The following is an 11,268-nucleotide window of genomic DNA, read 5'->3' on the forward strand; positions in this document are numbered from 1 at the left end:
CCGTTAGAAGGCTAACGGCATACTTTGCCATCTGCCAGCAGATGGCAAAGGTTGAATGCTTTGCCGTCTGCCAGCAGATGGCAAAGAGATTTGCCATCTGCTGTCAGATGGCAAAGAGCCCAAATAGGCCAGGCCAAATGTTACATGTAGATGACACGTAGCCTCTTTGCCATCTGCCAGCTGATGGCAAAGCTCTTTGCCATCTGCTGGCAGATGGCAAAGTGACTATATTGCCCCATTTAGTTTTGTTTTTTCTTATATCAATTCATTTTCACAAAAATCAAACACAAATATATTTATATGACCAATATAGCATATTCAACACATATTACCAATAGTCATGAACACATATGTATCCAACACATGTTACCAATAGTAGCAAGTTTCATCCATACATATACATAGTTTCATCAATATTACACAGTTTCATCCATAGGTAGCAAGTTTCACAAGGTCCAAAAAAACTAAATACAAGCCCTCCATCAACCCAAGCTTCCGTGATCTTAAGCAAATCTGTAAAATGGGAAAGAAGAAAGTTAGAAGAAGAAGACTAGAAGAAGAAGATTATTATGATGCAACTACAATGTGAAGATTATTATGATGCAACTTATATCTGTAAAATAGGTCATTTTGGAGCTAAGTATGGTTATTATGTCATTTTTGAGCTAGCTAAGCATACTAAGTCATTTTGGTGTAAAACATGCTAAGGTCATTCTAGAGCTAAGTAAGTTTATTATGTCATTTTGGAGCTAGCTAAGCATGTGAAGTCATTTAGGTCATTTTGGAGCTAATTAAGCTTATTATGTAATTTTTGAGCTAGCTAAGCATATTAAGTCATTTTGGAGGAAAAAATGCTAAGTATAGGTCATTTTAGAGCTAGCCTAGGTTGAATAGGTCATTTTGAAGCTAAGTAAGGTTATTATGTCATTTTGGAGCTAGCTAAGCATATGAAGTCATTTAGGAGCTAAAATATGTCATTTCTTAAGCATACTATATCATTTTAGAGCTAGCTAAGCATATTAAGTCATTTTGGAGGAAAAGATGCTAAGTATAGGTTATTTTAGAGCTATCCTAGGTTAAATAGGTCATTTTTAAGCTAGCTAAGCATATTAAGTCATTTTGGAGGAAAAATGCTAAGTATAGGTCATTTTAGAGCTATCCTAGGTTAAATGCTAGGTTGTATTTCTTTACAGAGGGATTACTAGTCAAAGTCAACCAATTTCGTCATGTCATGGTGAGCTGCACCGTGAGCAGTACATGGCTCTACCTATCAAAACAAGAAAACATACTTCTTGGACCCTAAAAACAACGGACAGCGGTTCTTCCACTTGAAATCAACACCATGGCTCACAGGCAGAATACTGGCAGTAATAATCAAATAAACTATACAAGGAGTTGTTTAGATTCCACAACAAGGATCAAAACATGCACAACCATGTCTTATGTTGCAACTGAACAACACATACTACAACCATTGATAGGTTAGAATCAATCCCACCATCTCATTTACTCCTCCCTTCCCTTGAGAAAAACAAAATTCTTTACAAATATAATAGCCAGCACATGGAATATATTTGCTGTGCTCTAAGCATCTCAACTCAGCGTCAGTAGTGATGGCACAACACACATACCTTGGTTTTTACGTGCTCTTTCTCCTTGACATCCTTGTTATACTTGTCTTTGTGGAAGTCCATGATCTTGCAAGCAGGATGGTCCTATTTCCGATGGACCTGCATGGGCGGCGACAAGATAACCATGAGAAATGGAAATGCTGACAGTCGCGCACAAACAATTGAAGAAGAATCTCAAGAAAATGCTAAAACTTGGGCTCAAACAATTGAAGAAGGAAATGCAGCACTACCTCAACCAGGTGCAAGCCCATCCTGGATACAACTTTATGCCCTCGGTACAACATTATGACCTGCAAAGTTGAAACATGATATGTGAAAGCCTATGATCTTGCAAATCAACAATATAACATGTTTGTTAACGCACAACAAGGAAGCTTCAGTTCAAAATTATATGATGTCGCACACTTTCAAACGTGGCTCTGTTCTAAGCATTCCAACTCAGCTTCAGTTGTTGTGTGACGACAAATTTACCCAAGCAGGATGATTTTATCACATACCTTGTTCTTTTAGGCGATCTTTCTCCATGGCATCCTTGGTATACTTGTCTTTGTGAAAGCCTATGATCTTGGAAACAGGAGGGCCTGATTTCCCAAGGACCTGCACATGCGGCAACGAGAAAACCATGAAAAACAGAAATTCCGACAGTTGCGCACAAGCAATTGAAAAAGAATCTCAAGAAAATGGCAACACTTGGGCACAAACAATTGAAGAAGAAGGAAATGCAGTGGTACCTCAACTAGGTTCAATCCCATCCTGGGAGCCATCCGAAGAGCATCCTGGGCACTACATCATGCCCTGCAAAAAATAAGAAGCATGCAATGTTCAGCATCCGAATGTTGAACCGAGCAGGTTCAGGTTTGTGCAATCCCGTGTCAAACTCCCTAGTAGATGCATTGATAGTTGTATATTTGATATATGGTTAATTTAAAGCGATCGCCATCACCAAAAAAACAAATATTTTAGGCGAGTTAAACAGTGCAAATCACAGTGGACACATGAATCGTGCAGATGTGATCCTACCACTTCACTTGTCTAAACTTAAGATGATGACTACACACAAACACACACACGCACACGCATATGCTTGGTCGTTGCCAAGTAACCAAGCAAGTTCAGGTTTCATTTTTTTTCTTGATAAATCTCCTCCTAAAAGAAAACAGCATGCCAACTAATTTACTTGGTACATGCAATGCTTGAATAGAAATAGCCCTCCGGTGAAACTAAATGAGGGAGAGGAAAATTGGGTGGTTTGAGTCGCAAACTACACAACCTTAGGAACCATGAGCTGCACATCACTTAGCAAATGAGTTGAGGCTAGTGTACTGTGCCATGGATTGCAATTTGCAGAAATTGGACTAGAGCAGAGGAGTGGTAAGAATGAGAGAAGAGTAGGGGGCAGTTACCTTGTGCGGTGCCCCGTCGTAGTCGAGCTCAATGTATCGGTCCTCATCCTCCCCTGCATCATGGTCATCCCCGTCCATAGAGGGTGCCTTCCTGCTGCAAGGAATTGAAGAACGCAAATCAGTCACACTGGAGCGAGAGAGGACACATACACACAAGCATAAAAGCAGTGAATAGCCAGTTGTTCTCTGGATCGATGGCCATGAAACAGAGCAGAGAGCACCATGGTGTGGTAGAGCAAGGAGAGGAGCTGCGGTATGTAGCTCACCGTGGCAGTTTGCGCAGCCAATGCCGAACAACAGCGCGTCCCCCCTCCGTGGGTTGCGACCTTGACTGGCAGGCATGATCAAGTGAGGCCCTTGTCCTCTGCTGTAGGGATGAAATCTTGCCTGCTGCACAAGAAGAGGATTAATCTTGAGTTCAAATCATAAAACAAACAAATCTTGCCTCCTCCACGCAGGGGAGGGGCCGAGGTTGAGACGGGAAAATCTTGCCTGCTTGCATATGAAACGAGAGGTGGAGAAGGGATCACCGTCCATCGAGCCGCTGCTGCTGCTGACCTTGAAGATGCAGCCCTGCTGCTGCTGCTGTACCCACCATGGTGTCCTCTTTCTGCTGCTGCTGCTGTATCCACCAAGGAACCCTGCTGCTGCTGCTGCTGTACCCACCATGGTGTCCTCTTTCTGCTGCTGCTGCTGTATCCACCAAGGAACCCTGCTGCTGCTACTGCTGCTCTAACACATAAGAATGGCCAATTTGAGATCAAATCAAAAAACCTTCCATGAGAGGGAGAGGGTGGTCATGGCGGGGAAGGAGCAGCTTTCATTGCCTGCACAAACAAAAAAAAAACAGCGCGAATTAGATAACATATCCAGAATATATATTGGGAGAGCAGCTAAGCTAAGCTAAGCTAAGCTAGCATGAGCGGTATAACATGGATTGATTTGTACTGTTGTGAATTATCTCAACAAGTGTTGATTTCAGTTCATATATATTCTGTAGTTCAATTTTTACTATTCGAGTAATTTGTACAGGGAGATGACGTATATATTCTCTCCAGTGTGTACTAGTTCCATTCCATGTGATTGATCAACCGTGGATCTCCCCCGACGACCATTCTGAATTAGTTTGAATAAAATGTGTTTTTACCTACAAGTTGCAAGCATGAAGATGATGAGGTTTGGGGTGTGCGTATCATGACTCAAGCACTAGTATCATGACCCTATTCATCACATTCAAGTTTGACAAAATTGAAGAGAAAAGAGGAGCTATGGATCTGAGCATGGCGATGGCCTCCTCCTCTTTCCTCCTTGACTCACGCACGCGGGATGCTGGTGATGGGGATGGTGATGGCCTGCACAAATGCGTTTGCGCGGATCAGATAAGAAATCCAGAAGAGGAATAGATGAGGTCCGGTACGTACCTTTGGCCGGCGTCGAGGTGCTCCCCGCTGAGAGCAGCCGGCGCGCGTCCTTGGAGGTTGAGGGCTAGCTAGGGTTTCGGGCGTTGCCGTCCATGGCTGCTGCCGCGCTCCATGGCCGACCTCGAGGAGGGTCGCGGATCCGATCGCCGGTGCCGCTGCGGGCGGATCTGGGCGCCGCTCCGCTTGATCTGGGCCCTTGGCTTCCCTTCCCTCCCCTCCCCTCCCCTCCCCTCCCCTCCCTTGGGAGAGAAGTGAAGAGGAGAGGAGAGGTGGGGCTGGAGCGGCGGCCGTGGCAGGGCAGAGAGGAAGAGGAGGCCATGGCCATGGCCGGGCTCGTCCTGCCTGCTGTTGCTAGGTCGCCGTGGCTAGGGTTTCGGCGCCATGGGAGAGAAGGAGAGGGAGGTTGGCGGCATGGATGGGGGAGAGGAGGCCACCGCGCCGGCGAGGCCGAGTGGCTGGGGCAGAGGAGATCGGCGCCGGAGTTGGGCTCCGTTGGTTGGGAGACGAGCAGGAGAAGGAATTGGGGATTGGATTGGATTAGCTCGTGTTGTTGGTTCGGTGGGGCTACAGGGCCGTTACAGCGCCGTTATCCATTGGGGCCCACCCACTTCTTTGTCATCTGCCAACAGACGGAAAAGATTCTTTGCCATCTGCTGGCAGATGGCAAAGATTATTTGCCATCCACTAGCAGATGGCAAAGAATTGGCTGATGGCAACCATGTTCTTTGTCGTCTGTCAGTTCTTTGCCATCTGTTTTTTATAAGCAGATGCCCGTCCAGTGGGTCCCAGCAGTCAGGGGGAAAAAAAAATTCGCGAAATACTGGTGGTCCGTCCGGTGGTTCCCTGTTGTCAGGTGGAGGACTAATTATTTTGCACGTAATAAGGAGGCTCTTCCTTGCGGCTGCCATGGACCCAGCTGTCAGCCTCTGCCATGACCACATTGACGACGCCGCGCCGAGAGCACCACGGCGGTGTACGATGGCGAGGCCTAGGAAGGGGACGATGCGGAGTCGGGGAAGACGCGGCAGTGGATGCCCACGCGGAGAGGAGTACGAGGGTTCACTGATTCGGCTGCGGTGTGAGGCTGCCGTCGCCGCAGAATAACAGGGGGAGTGGGTGAGTGGAGGGATGGCCTGGCCAGCGGTGGGAGTAGTATGGGGGCGGTGAGGCCTCCGCGGCAGCACATCCGGCCACATGAGGCAGGAGCATGCGGCACGACCGGCGCTGCTTTGGGCGGCTGGGGGAAGAAGACAAGAGGTTGAAGAAGCACCACGATCGTTGTATGGACATCGTTGACCACGCCGCGCCGAGAGCACCAGGGCGGTGGACGACGGCGAGACCTACGAAGGGAATGACACGGAGCTGGGGAAGACACGGTAGTGGCTGCCCATGCGGTGGAGAGTACGACGGTTGACTGGTTCAGCTGCCGTCGCCGGAAAATTACAGGAGGTGTGGGTGAGTAGAGGGATAGACATGCCAGGGATGCGAGTATGATGGGGCCGTGAGGCCTGCCCGGCAGCACTACCGGCCACGGGAGGCGGGAGCAAGCAGTTCCTACGGCGCTGGTTTGGGCGGCTGGGGCAGGAAGATCAGAGACTGAAGAAGCACGATTATCGTTAGATTGACATCTAACGGTCTGACGCTGGTAGAGTCGATTGTTGACTAAGTTTCTTTTTTGACAAACCTTGTGTATGCATGAACTTAGTAGGCCCACAAGTCAGCTTCCAAATCTGTGGCAGACAACATAAAGACCATTTGCTATTTTTTATAATTTGCAGCCCATTTGCTAATTCTTAAGTAATTGATTACAACCCATTTTCTACCCAGGACGACGGTCAAAAAGTTCAACCTTATTTTGCATATTTTGGTGGAGTCCGAACTGTTGTAATCCCGAAATGATAAACATTTTTTTAAGAACTTATTGATTTGCCAAAAAATCATTTTGTTTTTGTGAGCAAATAAGACGTGGGATAATTGAGTTGGTTTAAGGGAAAACCAATGGTAAAAAATTAGCGCTGGGTGGGAAAAAACAACAAAAATAAGGATGTAAATATGAAAAGGGAATTTTATGTGTTTTCAATATAATGATACGTGTATATGAACTAGTAAAACTATAGGTAGAGATTAGAAAACGGATGTAGGACATGCGTTTCAAGAGGAAAATAGAACTAGGTTGTGTGTTTGATTCAGTAAAAAAACTACCTGTGGTTGTTGTAAGATAAAATATAACTAACGCTGGCGGGCCAGAGGCTAGTAGATACATGTTGGATCTTCGTGCCCCGTTGTCGTCATGGGTTGGGCCTGTTAAAAACAAAACCAACACTGGATAGTCTACAGCCCAGTTGAAACTTGCTCGACCTGAAAAAACAATATATGTGCTCAATAAACGAGAGAATTCTGCAAGTACAGACTGATAACTGGGATGCAGCATGGATATTGTTTTTTCATCGTGATAATAAGTGCATGCACTTGTTTCAAAAAAAATGGAGAACTGGGAATTCAAACAGCATGTGCTTATGCTACCCATCAAATAAAAATCAGGTGTCTGAAAATTCGTTTCGAAACAAATGATTCAACTTTATATCCACGTCGACCCTCGGCATGATGGTTGGAAGCAAATGCAAGTTCATACCAAAAGATCGTTAACAACAATACCAACTTGCGGACGACAAGGTAGTACAACTACCAATACCAAACTAATTTATAATATTTTTACTCCTGGCCCTAATGTTCGTCTGGTAGAAAATCTTGCAGAGGACCAGCTCCCGCTCCTTTCTCTTGCTCCAGGTCCCCGAGGTGGTACTGGTGCATCACCCAGTTGGTCCTCTGCTGGTCGAAGTTCTTGTTGGTGTGCAGCACCAGAACCTTTTTTGCTGCCTGTCTGCCGACCATTGACCATCACCGGCAAGGTATTGCCGGTCCTGTGCCACATCGCGTGCATGCCGCACTCGGACTGTATCTTGCGACGCGTCCACGTGCCCCTTTTGAACGCCCTGGAATTGCGCTAGAAGAAATGCTTTCTTAGGCCACTGAGTATGATACCTGCAGTATTGTGGAATACAGGTTTTAGTGTACGTAGTTGACATTTTCATAACATCTTTGGCATGTTGCAGTCACTTGATTCACTTTTTATTAACTGTCAAATTGTAATTGCTTCACCAGGTCTGCGTCTAAAAAGAAAAATAGAGCTATAAACAAAGGAATATGTTTGAGCAAGTAGACGGCCGATCGGTGTCTTACCTGGAAGTTTCTCAGGTTGGGTGTAGCATATGTCGTGCTCGTTGTCGATGGTTGGTATGAACAAATCGATGAGAGACTGAAATCTCGCACTGTCAGCACTCACTTTGTCCTCAAGGTGCTCGATCAGCTCCTGATCTGTGGGATCGAACTTAACGCCAGCCGGCAGCACCGGCCAATCCTTCTTCGACTTGCATCGGTAATTCCAGTTATATGGTACTCAATGTATGATCAATCGACTGTTTTAAGTGAATGATGAAAGATTTCGACAGGTAAGTGGTACTCCAAATCGGAAGTCCAGAATACCCGAACACGCCACCAGGAATCTTGTGTCACCTCACGCGCAGCGTGTTGTTACGTCAATTCAATGTGTGGACATGATAAATAATTTAACCGACGTATACTAGTACTGCTACTGTACTACTTACTAGTCGTATTTAGTCTCACAATTTATACATAGGTTTAACTAACAAGTACGCATTTGAATCCTAACTGATATATATATATATGGCTTCTGCACAGCATCTTCATCATCTTTATCAGTACATCCTACGCAGGTGAGTTAGGATGCACTTGATCCCAGGAAGGTATCTATCCTTCAAACCAGAGGAGTGCTTCAAACTAACAACAGTACATAATATCCAACAAAAGAGGGTCGTGCTACAGCAGCAGAATACATGGCTCAGTCTAGATATCAGCACGAATCAAGTTGTGCATATTTTCTGTTGGCATGAACCACATCGCCGCATGTCGGGTTTGCAAAAGCCATCCATCGCATGGAAGTTTGATGCCTTTCACACACTGAAGATTATCTGGCAACAAGCTATGTCGTCGAATCTCTGGATATGGTGATTCATGAAACCCATGGTATGATGTGTAAACACAGTCCCCCCTCCTGAATGGAAATTGCATAGCACGGTAATCATCGCCGGTGATATGATCGATGATTGGTTGGATGATCGGATAATTGAGCCCGAGGAACAAGGAGGTTGCCGAGGCTGTGAACCCGCCTCCAGTTGAATACGCTTGGCCCAATGGAGCTGGGATCTTTCTCGAACACGAAGCAGCCATAGCCATCAATGTCACGAAAGCCCCACGCATTATACTGCATGTGGTTTGATGTAATGGTTTGGTCAATTTGGTATGTGCGAATGAGCATCAGATGACCGCCCTGAGCTGAACGAGCGATAAACCACCACCCATCGGCTGGTATGATTCCAGGTCCTAGAATCATGAAGGCCACCGCATTTGTGTCTGCTGCAACAATTCAAATTGGAGACCAAAAGGACAAAATTAAACAATCATGTTCAGAGTATGTGTGGAATTAAGATTATTATAATAGTGACACATATTATAGACAGAGAATTGCAATGCCGTGGTCATAATCATACCCCAAGTTAAAAAAATAAGCCAATGGCTTTCATATTCTAGCAATATGTCATGGTTCAAACATCATGTAACAATGAGAGGAAAATAGCTATGATAGCGCCTACTCATATTCTACCATAGCACTTACTACTACTGTTCTCATATCAACTCTAAGCAATAACATGTGTTGTTATAAAAATCTTGTAAACGAGAGTAACATATAGCAATCATCATGTTATGCTCATAATATGTATTCTAACAATCATTAGATGCCAATTGTTCTCATGTCAACTCTAACAATAACATGTGTGGTCATAAACATCTAGGAAATGAGAGGAACATATAACAATGATGTGGTTATAGACATGCTATGTGTTCTAAATTTGTAACAAATGAACAGGCAGTCGTATTCATAAGGTAAAGATGAGATGAGATAGAACAATTACACGACGATAGATTCCACCAGTATAGGGAGCCAAACTGTGCGTCGACCGCGTAAACGATGCCATTGTGCACTATAGCATGAGACAGAAATGTTGCCTCAACAGGATTGATGATGAGCCATAACCATGTATGGCGACCGGATTCTAGATAGACTAATCCCATGTTGAACAAGGCGATGAGCTTGTAATCCATGTAGTCTTCTGATGGTGTGGGCACTTCGCTGATTACAAATTTCTGCAAACACAGGTCGAGCCAAAAGCTTGACGCGTCTCGTGTGTAGTAGGCAGGAGTGTCCGGCGGGCTACGAGGCTCGATGGTGGCGGTATCCACCGATGGAAGGGTGATCTCTCGCTGGGTGAAGATATCCACGAGACGCCACGGACTACCGGAGTGGTGGATGAGGATGATCCAGTTGGCCTTCATGCCCGTCCAATAGTGGTCGCGCAAGAAGGACAGGTGGATGGGTAGTGGTAGCATGTCGAGGGGCACCACGGCAACCTCCGTAGGATCGTCAAGACGGTGTTTGGGCCACCTGCGAGGATCGGGCATCAGCAAGCAGGGTGTCTTTAAAAGAGCCGGCCGGTTGCAGACCAGTAGACGGTACAAAGACACCGAGCATGTGGCCAGATGGACGGTGCTGAGTAGGTCCATACGACTACAGATCTGCTCCAAGAGAACATCGGGGAGGGAATTCCAATCACGGCTCTGTGTGTTAGTCGGTTCTGCCATTGGGGTTTTCGGTGCCTGCGAGCCAGCGGGGAAGTGATTCGGGCGGGCGAGCAAAGAAGCTTCTCCTCGTGTGGCCAAGCAGTGAGCGGGGGGATATGGTACGCGCGAGCTACCAAGGAAGATGGCGCGGGCGGGCGAGCAGTGAGCGGGGGTAAAGGGTGTGCAGCCGACGATGGGGAAGAGAGGAGGAATAAGAAGCGAGGAGGAAGAAGAGTGGAAGACGGGGAAGAAAGTGCATTAAATCTCAATTCTACTAGTACTACTACCAGGATATACCGTCCTTCGGAGTGTAAATAGTTACACCGATGACATGTGGGTCTACCACAAGAGGGCCCATATTTCAGTTAATGGAGGACAGAGGTGCGTAGGCATATTTGCAAAAGCGTGCTCTACTAGCAAACATGATGGCGGTACTGGGTAAGGCTGATTTAGTAACACCAACACGCTGGTTCAGCTTATTAATTACGTGTCCCCTCTGCTGATGTGTGTATTGTCACTTCACTGTGAAGACTAGTTGAGTAGTTCTCTCTGACCGAGATGGGGAATAATGGATCGCGAGGACTTCCTTTCTACAGTATCCGTATGACTCTACGCTCACTTCACTCATTTTGCTCCGTACCTAGTCACTTGTTGAAATATGTAGAAAGACAAATACTCCATATTTGGGAACAGAGGGAGGCTTTTACTCCGTATTTGGGAACAGAGGGAGTATCACCATATGGAGGGAACAGAGGAAGCTTGAAATATGAACATGTCAATGGGAGGGAGTAAGCCCCATGCATGCATGCATGCATGCAACATGCAACACTCACACGTACACATGGACGCACGCAACACTCACGCACCCATGCGGCACACAGCACACGATGCAACACACACGCTCACGCTCAAGTGCTCAACCTACTCCCTACGTCCGTGAAATACTGTACATTTAGAGATTTACACATTGACCAGGGCATAATTAATGCCCAAAAGTAGCAGACTTATGTGTGCATGCGACCATTGAGAGAAGAAGATTAAATGAAGGTCGTTGCA

General features: G+C 46.0%; 2 long non-coding RNA genes across 4 annotated transcripts; both read right to left on the reverse strand.

Moving 5' to 3' along the window:
- Positions 1–453: 453 nt before the first annotated feature.
- On the reverse strand, positions 454–3,421 carry LOC119337320. Of its 3 annotated transcripts, none has more exons than XR_005163205.1 (7): positions 3,301–3,421; positions 3,035–3,125; positions 2,363–2,426; positions 2,129–2,228; positions 1,862–1,921; positions 1,632–1,730; positions 454–513 (listed from the first exon to the last, which is right to left on the reverse strand). It is a non-coding gene; the product is annotated as an uncharacterized LOC119337320 (long non-coding RNA). The 3 variants fall into 3 exon arrangements; XR_005163203.1 differs by having other exon boundaries at positions 3,035–3,128; XR_005163204.1 differs by lacking the exon at positions 454–513 and adding an exon at positions 1,348–1,521 and having other exon boundaries at positions 3,035–3,128.
- Positions 3,422–3,682: 261 nt separating this feature from the next.
- On the reverse strand, positions 3,683–4,987 carry LOC119337321. The gene is made up of 2 exons (XR_005163206.1): positions 4,456–4,987; positions 3,683–4,386 (listed from the first exon to the last, which is right to left on the reverse strand). It is a non-coding gene; the product is annotated as an uncharacterized LOC119337321 (long non-coding RNA).
- Positions 4,988–11,268: the final 6,281 nt, after the last annotated feature.

This window comes from Triticum dicoccoides, chromosome 7B (assembly GCF_002162155.2).
Source record: "Triticum dicoccoides isolate Atlit2015 ecotype Zavitan chromosome 7B, WEW_v2.0, whole genome shotgun sequence".
Taxonomy (NCBI): domain Eukaryota; kingdom Viridiplantae; phylum Streptophyta; class Magnoliopsida; order Poales; family Poaceae; genus Triticum; species Triticum dicoccoides.